This window comes from Panthera pardus, unplaced genomic scaffold (genome assembly GCF_024362965.1).
Source record: "Panthera pardus isolate Hobbes unplaced genomic scaffold, ASM2436296v1 HiC_scaffold_11, whole genome shotgun sequence".
NCBI lineage: Eukaryota > Metazoa > Chordata > Mammalia > Carnivora > Felidae > Panthera > Panthera pardus.
Window position 1 is genome coordinate 97,945,430 of NW_026526666.1, and position 11,493 is coordinate 97,956,922.

Sequence of the window (11,493 nt, forward strand, 5' to 3'; positions counted from 1 at the left end):
GGGAGGTCGGTGGCCTTGGGCAGAGGAATTTCTTTCTTTCCTTTTTTTTTTAAAGTTTATTTATTTTGAGAGAGAGAGAGAAAGCAAGCGTGGTAGGGGCAGAGAGAGAGAGGAGAGAGCGAATTCCAAGCAGTTTCTGCACGGTCAGCGCAGAGCCCGATGTGGGGCTTGAACTCACAAACCGCGAGAACATGACCCGAGCCGAAATCCAGAGTCGGACGCTTAACCGACTGAACCACCCAGGCGCCCCTGGACAGAGGCGTTTCTAAGGAGTGGGGGTGCAGGAAGCTCCCAGCTGCAGGGAGGGTGATGGTGAGGGAGGGAGGGGGCCGGGTGCAGGGGGGGGGGGCTCCGTAGGGACCGCTGGGAGGGGGTGAGGCGGAAGCAGGTGTTGCAGTGCCTCTTAAACGTTCTCCCTGTGCCGCCTCCAAGGTCGCCTTCTCTCTCACTCTGACCCTGACCACGCCGCCGGGGATGTCGCTGAGCCAGCAGAAGCCCCCGCCTTCCCTCCTCCGGATCTACCAGCCTGCCCGTCCCTGCCCCTTCTTCTGCCCACTCCCCACCAAGGCTGACCCTCTGCTTGGGCTCCCAGCCTCACCCCTGCCTGTCTCCCCTGCCTGCCAGCAGATACCGCGGGCTTCCTTATTTCCCAACACGAAAGAGGGAGGGGAGGTAGGAGCCAGAAAACGCCCCAGACCCCATCTCCCTTTCCTCTTGTGGAATACAAGAATCGAACACAACAAAGGGAGGAGAACCTTTACTCTCAGAAAAAAAAAAAAAAAAGAGACTCTGTCAGAAATCACCTTATTAAAACCAACTTAATTCACCTCGCGCCTACGAGGATGGCGATAATAATAATAATAATAAAGGAGAACAATGAGGGTGGGTAAGGATGTGGAGAAGCTGGAACCCTGCACACTGTTGGGGGGAATGTGAAAGGTGATGTGAGAAAACCTGGTGGTTCCTCAAAAAGTTAAATACAGGATGATCTTATGACCCAGCAATTGCTCTCTGTTTCTTTTACTTTTGGGGAGAGAGACAGAGCATGAGCAGGGGGAGGGGTAGAGAGAGGGAGACACAGAATCGGAAGCAGGCGCCAGGCTCCGAGCTGTCAGCACAGAGCCCGACGCGGGGCTCGAACTCACGAACCAGGAGATCATGACCTGAACCAAAGTCTCCGATGCTCAACTGAGTGAGCGCCCCTATCACAACAATAATTTAAAAAAAAAACACTTTTGGGGAGACTGGGTGGCTCAGTTGGTTGGGCGTCTGACTTCAGCTCAGGTCATGATCTCAGGGTTCGTGAGTTCAAGCCCTTCGTCGGGCTCTGCGCTGACAGCTCGGAGCCTGGAGCTGCTTCCGATTCTGTATCTCCCTCTCTCTCTCTGCCCCTCCCTTCCCCGAAATAAATAAACTTAAAGCAATGCTTATATTTTAATCCTTCTGCAACTTGCCTTTTTCATGCAACATCAGGTTTTCAAGATCGATTCGTGCTGCTCTCTGTAGATTCAGTTCTAGTTCATGCCTTTTCTCTGCTGTATGTGTGAGTCCAGCATAGTGCCCAGATCAAGCAGGGCAAACAGGTCAAGGCAGGCGGTTGGCGCTCTCGGTTACACCTTCCCATCCCTGTGCCCTGATTTCAGGTCTAGCGTGAGCAGCGGAGGGGGTGTGGGAGGCTCAGTAATGATGCTCACCATCTCCAGGTTCTAACCCCTGGAACCTGTGTCACCTGTTATGTCACAGATAAAGCTCCCGGTGATTTTACCGGCAAAATGGGTTGATTAGGGAATAGCAGAGAATTGCAATCTGGGATGAGCACCACTCGGGGTGGGGGCGGGGTGGGGGCGGGGAGGGGGCGCGAAGGCCTGGGGCACAGGTGGGGAACGTGGGCAGGCGGCCTTCCGGACAGCACAAGGGACACCCCCCGGGGTGCTCTGAGCCCTGCAGCCCTTTGCTTGGACCTAAGGCAGCCCCGTGCCAGGTCTCTGCTCCTATGGTGCAGCTCCTGTCCCCCCTTCCCGAGGCTCCCCACCTGCCCTGCCACCCCGGGGCTGTCCTTCTCGTCCCAGCCTGCTTGCCGCAGCCCTTAGATTTCAGCCCTTAGATTTTCGCAGCAGAATAAATCACTTTGCCCTGTGCCGTGTGCCCTTGGGCGGCTTAGTTCCCTTCTCGGAGTCTCAGTCTTCTCTCCTCTGGGATACAAACGCCTGTTTCACAGGTCTCATGTCGGGATTACAGGAGAAAAGTCATCCAAAGCGCCCAGCAGAGTCCCTCACATATAGTCGGCCCTCAGTATATGGCAGGTGTGACTGTGGTTCCTGGGAAGCTTTCTCTGACTTCATCTGCCCACTTTCACCCTGAGGACCTCTGCTCTGTCCTCCCCCACCCAACTTGCTCTCAAACTCCCCACCCAGCTTCGTGGCCCTGTCACCCCCGCCTGGAGAGACAGGCCTCAAACACAAGCAGGCAGCCCCCATTGGCCTTCTCACCCGCTCTACCTGCTCTCATCCGCACTGCCACAGTTGCCAGAAAAATCCCTCCCGAACCCACGTGACCCTCCAGGGCTTCTGCGTGCACACCCAGCAAAGCCCAGCCTTGTGGTTCACCTACCGCTCCTCACCACCTGCTCCCGTGTGGCACTCTCTGCTCCTCTCCAGACCAGCCTGCTGCTCCCGGGGCCTGTCTGTTCCCTTCTGCTCTCCCTTCCCAGGATGTCCAGCCCTTGCCTCTCTCCTCTTCCCCTGAGGCCCGGCTCACCTGCCTCCTCCTCCAGGAAGCCATTCTTGGCACTCCAACCGAGGGGTTCTTTTTCATGACCCATGGTCAGCACGGAGCACCTGCTTCCTGGCGTTCGTGGGATTGTCCTGCTGCGTTCCGTCTCCCCAGAGAGGGCGACAGAGGTCATGTCTTTTTCATCTTGGATCTCGGGAACCGAGCGTGTGCCCCACACGGGGAAGGAACTTAGGAGCCGTGGCTGCAGCTGACATCCCAGGCCTTGTTCTGCACCCCGAGATGGGGCACCCTTGGCAGAGGTCCAAGGTCTCTATCCTCTGGGTCAGTCTTATCCCAGAGCCCTCCCCTCCTTTTGTGGCTTCCTCGTTGGAAAAGCTCCGAGAGGCTCGGCCCCGACCTCCCGCTCCTCTTCCCCTTTGTCCCTTCTCTCAGGAAGCAGACAGATACTTCTCTGAGAAGTTGCTTTTAGCCCAACTGTCCCCAAGAAAGGGGCAGAGAGTGGGGAAGGGGGGAAGCCCCTTTTGACATTAGATGGGGAGGGACATGTCATTACAAAGCCTACGCTAACCCTGGGCCATGGGGAGGAGGGGGTGGGCACCGTGATTTTACCAAATAGTAACAGAAACTCAGCTCAATCTGGCTAAAGCACCAAAGGGGTTGTATTGGCTCATGCTACTGAAAAGCGTTAAGCAGGTTCAGGTATGGCTGGATCCAGGGGCTCGTGCTGTCCTTAGGATGTTGCACTTCCATCTGTCGGACAAGCTTCCATTGTGAGGCCTTCCGGTATATGTGGCTCATGCCAGGAGGGCAGAGAATGGCTTCCCGAGAGCTTTTGATCCCACGTCATCCTCGTGGAAAGAGGGTGCCTCTTCCCTCTCTCTTCCCCCAGAGTCCCAGCAAAAGTTCCATGTCTGCGGCCTAACCTGGATCACACGTCCTCTCTGGAAGGAAGGTGTTGGAGTGGGTAGCACCACCCTAACCGTAGAGACAGAGGTGGGCGTGGAGGGGTGGGTATCCTGGAAGGGAGAGGAAAGCACGGTTATCAAAATCGATGGTGGGCAAGAAAAATGTGCCGGTAAAGTCTCCCGATGTGTAAAATGAAGGGGTTGGGCTTGATGGTCTGTGGGTCGCTGTCCACTTCAGGTCAATTCCGTGATTACTTTATTTGCACGTGCCCCAGGAATCCTGACCTCAGGTACGAATACGCTCATTTGAGTTTGCTCTCTTGCTCCCTTGTGCCAAGTGAGTGTTACAAACAGCCCAGGTATGATTCCACTGCAGGGCGTCTCCAACTTTCATGTGCATGAAGACCACTGGGCCAGGGGGCGAGGGGAGGGGGGGGAGCCTCTGGCGGATGTGCACATGCTGACCGGGTAATTCCCGGGTTGGGCTGGGATGTTGCATTTCTATCATGCTGGCCCACGGACCACATTTTGAGCAGGGGCGTAGCAGCGGGACCATCCAGACTGCTTCCTTTCCTCCTGCCCAGCCCTGCCATGTGTGATTCTGTTCTTCCATCCAGACGCCCACCCTGCTGCCTGCCCTCTGGAGAGACCCTCAGCTTGTCATGCTAGAGGAGATGCTTTTAAAAATTTTTATTAAACGTCAACTGTTTGAAACAAAAGTAATAATTTGTATTTGGGAGTTTATAACCCAGAAGTGAAATATACAATATTAATGGCACAAAGAAGGGGTTTAAATGGAATTATGCTCTTTTAAAGTATTTACCTTTTACTTGAAGTGGTAAAATATTGATTCTAGGTACACTCTGGGAAGTTAATAATGCATAGCATAATCCTTAGAGCAATATAAAAAGGTATAGCTAAAAAACTAATAAGGAATATCAAATTATTCGATTAGCCCCAAAGAATTCAGGAAAAGAACAACAAAGAAGAGAGGATAAATAGAAAACACGTAACAAGGTGATGGACTTAAACCCAAAGGTATAAGTAATTACATTACATTAAATATAAATGAATAAAATCTTCCAATTAAAGGCCAGAGGGTATCCAATAGTAAGACTCAACCATATGATGCCACAAAAGAAATACACTCGAACTATAAAGACACAAAGAGGTTGAAGCTACAAGGACGGAAAATTATGCATTAGTAGACCTTACAAGTCTTGTACAGTTGTATTAATATCAAACGATGTAGATGTTAAGACCAGGAATATTGCCGGAGATGAATAAGGACATTCCTTATTGTCCTTATGGAAGGACACTAGCCTCATGGACACTAGCCTTTTCCTTATGGAAAGCCACCGGGTGGCTCAGTCGGTTGAGCATCCGACTTTGGCTCAGGTCATGGTCTCACAGTCTGTGAGTTTGAGCCCCGCGTCGGGCTCTGTGTTGACAGCTCAGAGCCTGGAACCTGCTTCAAATTCTGTGTCTTCCTCTCTCTCTGCCCCTCCCCTGCTCATGCTCTGTCTCTCTCTCTCAAAAATAATGAATAAACATTTAAGAAAAGTTTTTTAAATAAAAAAAGAAAAAGATGCAATGAGGCACAGTGTGACAGAATCAATTAGAGAACACTAAAATCTTTCAGGGCGTGTTGTCTGACCACAAGAGAACTAAAAGAGAAATCAAAAACCGTAAGTTATCTAGGGAAGCCTTAAATAGTTGATCGTTAAACAACACCCTTCCAAATTAATCCATGGCCCAAGGAGAAATCAAAAGGGAAATTAGGAGCTATTTTGAACTCAGTGATAATAAAACAAACACATAAAAAATTGTGGGAAGCGGCTAATGTCCTTAGAAGGGAGCTCTGTAGCTTCAAGTGAAAGATTTAAAAATAAAAATCCTAAGTTTCCATTTTATGAAGCTGGAAGAAGAGGAACAAATTAACCCCAAAGTAGGGATTAAGATGGGTCATAAACCTAAACATAAAAGCTACGATCATAAAGCTTCTGGAAGAAAACATAGGAGAATATCTTCACGACCGAGGGGTAGGTGAAATTTACTTAGAGCGAACGGCAAAAAGCGTCGCGTATAAAAATAAGTAGATAATTTGTATTCCACTAACAGTAAACATTTCTGCTCATTAAGGCAGTGGGAGTGAAAAAGCAAGCCACAGACTAGGAGATAACATTCCCCATCCATTCATCTAGCAAAGGACTTGTATGCAGAGTATATAAGGAAATCCTACAAATCCGCTAGTAAAAACAGAACCTAGTAAAAACTGGGCAGAAGATCTGAATGGACGCTTCCCCCCTGCCCCCCAAAGACGTAGGAAGGCCCAGTAAGCACATAAGAGGTACTCAACATCATTTCTTATTAGGAAGATAGAAATTAAAACCACAATGAAATGCTCCTTTATACCCTCCGGAATAGCTAGAATCACAAACACTTCTCTGAATGTTGGTAAGGACATACGGTGTTGGCTAAAACAAAGCTATGTGCGCTCAAGCTTAGAATAACTTCCAGGAATTGAAACAGTGTGGTATTGGTGCAAGGGCAGACAGAGACAAATGGAACAAAGTAGTCCAGAAATAGAGCCACGTGTATACAGTCACGTGATGTAAAACAACCACACCCACATTAGACAGCTAATGTATTCATTAAGAAAGCGTGCTGTATCTGAGCGCCTGGGTGACTCAGTCACGTACGCGTCCGACTCTTGGTTTTGGCTCGGGTCATGACCTCACGGTTCGTGAGATCGAGCCCAGTGTTGGCGTCTGCACCGACAGAGCGATGCCTGCTTGGGATTCTCTCTCCCTCTCTCTCTCTGCCCTTCCCTCACTCACGCTCTCTCTCTCTCTCTCAAAATAAACAAATACACATTAAAAATTTATTTCGGGGCGCCTGGGTGGCGCAGTCGGTTGAGCGTCCGACTTCAGCCAGGTCACGATCTCGCGGTCCGTGAGTTCGAGCCCCGCGTCAGGCTCTGGGCTGATGGCTCGGAGCCTGGAGCCTGTTTCCGATTCTGTGTCTCCCTCTCTCTCTGCCCCTCCCCCGTTCATGCTCTGTCTCGCTCTGTCCCCAAAAAAATAAATAAAAAAAAAAAACGTTGAAAAAAAATTTATTTCAAAACATGGTGCTCTAGCAACCGAGTTTCAAAATGGAGACACCCTTCTTATATCACACACGCAGACCGGTTCCTAAATGTGAAGGGTAGACCAATCCACGTTCTAAAAGGTAAACTAGGAGAGCATTTCATGACCTTGAGAGATTTCCTAAAGTCTAAAAACACTTTTCCATGAAGGAAAAGACTAATCAACTGGACTATATTAAAACGAAGCTTGGGGCGCCTGGGTGGCTTGGTCGGTTGAGCGTCCGACTTCGGCTCAGGTCACGATCTCACGGTCGGTGAGTTCGAGCCCCGCGTCCGGCTCTGTGCTGACAGCTCAGAGCCTGGAGCCTGTTTCAGATTCTGTGTCTCCCTCTCTCTCTGCCCCTCCCCTGTTCATGCTCTGTCTCTCTCTGTCTCAAAAATAAATAAATGTTAAAAAAAAAAAAATTTTAAAACGAAGCTCTGGTAAGACTCCGTGAAGAGAGTGAAAAAGGTAAGGTCACCAGGTGGAAAAAGATATTTGCAATATGTATCTGGGACAATGGATTTCTATCCAGAATATATAAAGAACTCTTACCAATCGATAAGAAAATGACAGACAGTGTACTAGAAGACCGGGAAAAATTTGTATAGGCCCTTCACTGAAGAGCATATTCAAATGGCCAGTAAGCATATGAAAAGTGCTCAGCATTATTTGCCATTGCAAATTAAAACGACAGTGAAATATCGTTATGCACTTACCAGAATGGATACAATGTTGAAAAGCCGACAATACCAAGTATTGATGAGAATGTGGAGCGACATATACTGCCGGGAGAGAGTCAGTTGGTAAAATCATTTTGAAAAACTATACGGAAGTGGCTGCTGAAGCCGAACGGGCACATACCCCATGATCCAGTATTTCTACTCATAGGTGCGTAGCCAAACACTCTGTGTGTGTGTGTGTGTGTGTGTGTGTGTGTGTATGTGTGTGTATAAGCACCGAAAGACACGGGCAGGAATGTCCATAACAGAATTACTGTGAGCTTCCCGAAGACAACTGCTAAGTTTATGGCAGGAGGAATACCCACACCTGTTTATAAGGTCAAGTACAGGAGTTAATCCCCTGAGAGGGAGCATGGCCCCCTCCCTGCCCTCCATCATGTCCCACCCCCCTCCCCACCTCCCGCGGCCACGAAGCACTTGCTCTGGGGAAACAGCAGACGCTGCTATTGTATCTCCAGCAGGTGGCGCTGAAGGCTCTCTTTTCCCTTCAGTGACACCGCCAGCTCTATCCGGAATCTGGGAAGGGGTGGATGGGTCAGGTGGGGAAGACCCGCGCTGTGGCTCAGCCAGAGGCCAGGCTGGGCTCTTCCCCACCCCTTACCTCAGGCGAGCAGGTGAGGCAAGGGAACTCTTATAGGAGATCTTTGTCTTTGCGTGGGTGTTCCTAGGCAGTGCAGGAGGTCCTGTCCCCCTTCTGGCCTGGGATCAGCTGCACAGGGGTCAAAGCCAACCTCATTCTGTCTCCCCTGAGAGTCATGCTTGGTGCATTGGAAAGGGCATAGAACTTGCAGTAACTCAGACCTCCGTTCAAATCCCAGCTCTGCCTGTTAGAGGGCTGTGTGACCTTGGGCAAGTTGCTTCATTTCTCTGAACCTCAGTTTTACTCATCAGTAAAATGGAGCAATAATGCCTAATGCTCAGGTTAGCGTCAGGATTAAACGGGTCAGCATGTAAGAGCACCAGATTGTAATAGGTGGTCAGTGGGGGTTGGTTACCTCCCCATTCACAGGCCTGGGGTCGGTGGCCTGTCAGTGGTCAGACCCCCGCATGCAGCTGTTTCTTACTCTACACTGTTCCCTGAGTAAGGATAGAATTGGGATCCTGGTAAGACAGAACTGAGGGGTGGGACAAAAAGAGTCCCAGAGACTGCTTTCTCAAGTGCATTTATAATCACAGTAATATAGGCATCATCCTGATTTTCCGATAATTCTTGCTTCTTTTACAACAGGGCTGGAGGGGGGCGCCTGGGTGGCTCAGTCGATTACATGTCCGACTTCGGCTCAGGTCATGGTCTCACGGTTCGTGAGTTCGAGTCCCCTGTCGGGCTCTGTGCTGACAGCTCAGAGCCCGGAACCTGCTTCGGATTCTGTGTCTCCCTCTCTCTCTGCCCCTCCCCCGCTTGTGCTCTGTCTGTCTCTCTCTCTCTCAAGAATAAATAAGAAAACACTAAACAAATTAAAAAAAAAAATAGGGCTGGAGGGAAAATTTTACTTCGACAATAGCGGCTTTTCTAGAAAAAGCCTGGCAAGACAAGCATCATACTGTCTATATGTGATGTTAAAACATATCAGAGGCCAGGGCTTTAAGAAACCCAACAGAACCGAGTCCTGTGGGTGGGGGATTTTGGTTTCGTTTTCTCGGAAAGGCCACTGACAAACTGGTGGATGCTCGGCCATATGTTTGTGAGCGAAGGGTGGGGGGCAGCAGGGGCAGGGCTAGCCGCCAAACAGGTGTTTCCACAGTGCGTTTGTGCCCGGGGTGTCCAGAGCCTGGAGCCGCCTGTGGCTTCGCTTGGGTCTCCTTTAGGGCACCAGGAACGCCCCCACGGGGGACCTCAGGGCTTTGGAGCCCCAAGAGGCAGGCAAGCCCTGGTGATGTGAGGACGCTTTGGGGGGTGAGCGGCCAAGGTGGGGGGTAAAACAGGAAGCCTACAGATGGGGAGGTGGCCTCGGAGGTGGGGCGGGTCTCAGCCTGGAGCTCCTGGGATTGACATCTGTCAATCTGTCCATCACTGACGCCCTGTCCGTCACCTGACCCTTCTTTTCTGCATTCCACCAGCCAGGCCAAGGAGGGTGGGGCCGCCTTCCGAACGACAAAACTCTTTGAGTCACCGGCCTCATCAGCACCTCCTTAGCTTCACCCTGAGCTTTTCTCAGGTGCTGAGAGCTGGGAGCCCGGAGTTCAGGTAACAGGGTAGGGTCAGCTCGCCCGGTGCAGAAGTGCAGACTGTGGCTCCCTCTCCCGCAGGCGGCCCCACCCCTCCCCTCACCACACAGCCTTGACCTATCCAAGCAGGAAGAGCACCCCTTTGGAATCAGAGAGATCCGAGTTTAAATCCGTGCTGTCCCACTGCTGTGTGACGCTTGCAAAGTGTTTCACTCACCCGGGCCTTGGTTTTCCCAATCTGTCAAATGGACACGGTGGGCCTGCCCAGCCTGCTCACAGGGTCGGGGTGACAATTATACAAGACACTGTGCTTTGTAAACAAACAAACAAAAAAAAAGCATAAGCTCACAACAAATGCTTCCCCCCACCGCTCACCGGTCCTCCCCATGGCTGGACACTGCCCACATACACGTCTTGTTAGAAACTCAGCAGTCAGGAAAGATCTTAAAATTTTTGGCCAAGATTGAAAAATCAGATTTTTACAGAAGGTTTTGAATTTTCCACGGCATCTGACAATACAAGGGCAACCCCCCAAAAGATTCTCCAGGGTTAGGGTTAGGCTGGCCTCCGCAAGCCCTGCTGTGTCCCCGGCACTGAGGTCACAGGTCAAGTACTATTTGTCACCCGGCTTGCTTTGGTCCACCTGCCCCTTTTGATAGGTGTTTGTAGCAACTGCGTTATTTACATGGGAAGTGCAGGGTTATCATCAGTCCCTCTGGTCATTTCAAGGCTTGGCACCACTTCTGGCTGAGTAACAGCCTCCCTTCTCCTCCTGGCGAGCGTGGCCATCTGCCTGGCACTGGGCACTGACTGTGGAGGGGACAGCATTTAGGAACGTTGCTGGTCTCCGGCTCCTTTCGGAAGAGTGGCTGGCTCTTGGGGCACCTGGGTGGCTCAGCGGGTTGCCCAACTCTTGAGGGCTTCCCGAGGCCCTGATGTGCTCTGGCTGGGTAGTTTGCTGTGTGACCTCAGGCAAGCGGGACGACCCCTCTGGCCTGCTAGCCTGGGATGCCTAGAAGGATCTGAGTATCCGGGACACGGGCTGGGACAAAGGTGGTGCAGAAAGGGCAGTGGTGAGGATCCAGGGAGGGTGTCTGTGTGGTGACATTGGTAAAGCAGAAGGCGGGGGTCAGATCTCCTGAGTTCAAATCCCATTCCGCCCCTGGGCGGTCCCACAGTCTTGGGAACACCACCAGCGTCCGCCTCACAGGGTGGCTGAGAAGGTAAATGAAATAAATCATGCACGAGAAGCACTTGGCACCATAGAAAGTGCTCAGAAAATAATAGCAATAATTGTCAGCAACACAAGAATGGCAGAACCTGCAAAAAGGAAAATAGAGGCTTCCCTGGGTCGAGGGGTCAGCCGACCCATACTTCCTACGGGTAGAGGCTGGGCGGGGTTATTCAGGTTCGATTTCCAGGAGGGTGGGGACCTGAGTTTGGGTCACACCTGAGCCACGGCAGACGGACGGGGAGGGGGCAGGCGTGAGTTCTGGCTGCTGGGGCATCCCTGGCCCGGTGGGCCCAGTGAGCCACCCTCTCCAGAGGCCAGCGCTCTGGGTCAGGTCACATGGAACCTGGACACATGGTCACATGGACACGGGTTCCTCTAACAAAACCCATACAAGGCCTTGGGCCTGAGCTTACCAACCCGGACCGCAGGGATGCAGGGGGTTCACCTTCTCCAAGGAAGGGGCAGGGACAAGAGGGAAAACAGGGAGCTATTTTGAGAAGGTGTCGAAGGCCGGGACACTAAAATTAGACCCTTGGTTCCTAAAAAGACATTGGCGCCAACCAAGACCTTGGAGAGGGGCTCTT

The 11,493-nt window shown here is 51.4% G+C and overlaps 1 long non-coding RNA gene across 1 annotated transcript; it reads right to left on the bottom strand.

The window, feature by feature from the left end:
- Positions 1-3,392: 3,392 nt before the first annotated feature.
- LOC109274365 (uncharacterized) lies at positions 3,393-10,423 on the bottom strand. The gene is made up of 3 exons (XR_002083563.2): positions 10,361-10,423; positions 9,893-9,985; positions 3,393-3,749 (listed from the first exon to the last, which is right to left on the bottom strand). It is a non-coding gene; the product is annotated as an uncharacterized LOC109274365 (long non-coding RNA).
- Positions 10,424-11,493: the final 1,070 nt, after the last annotated feature.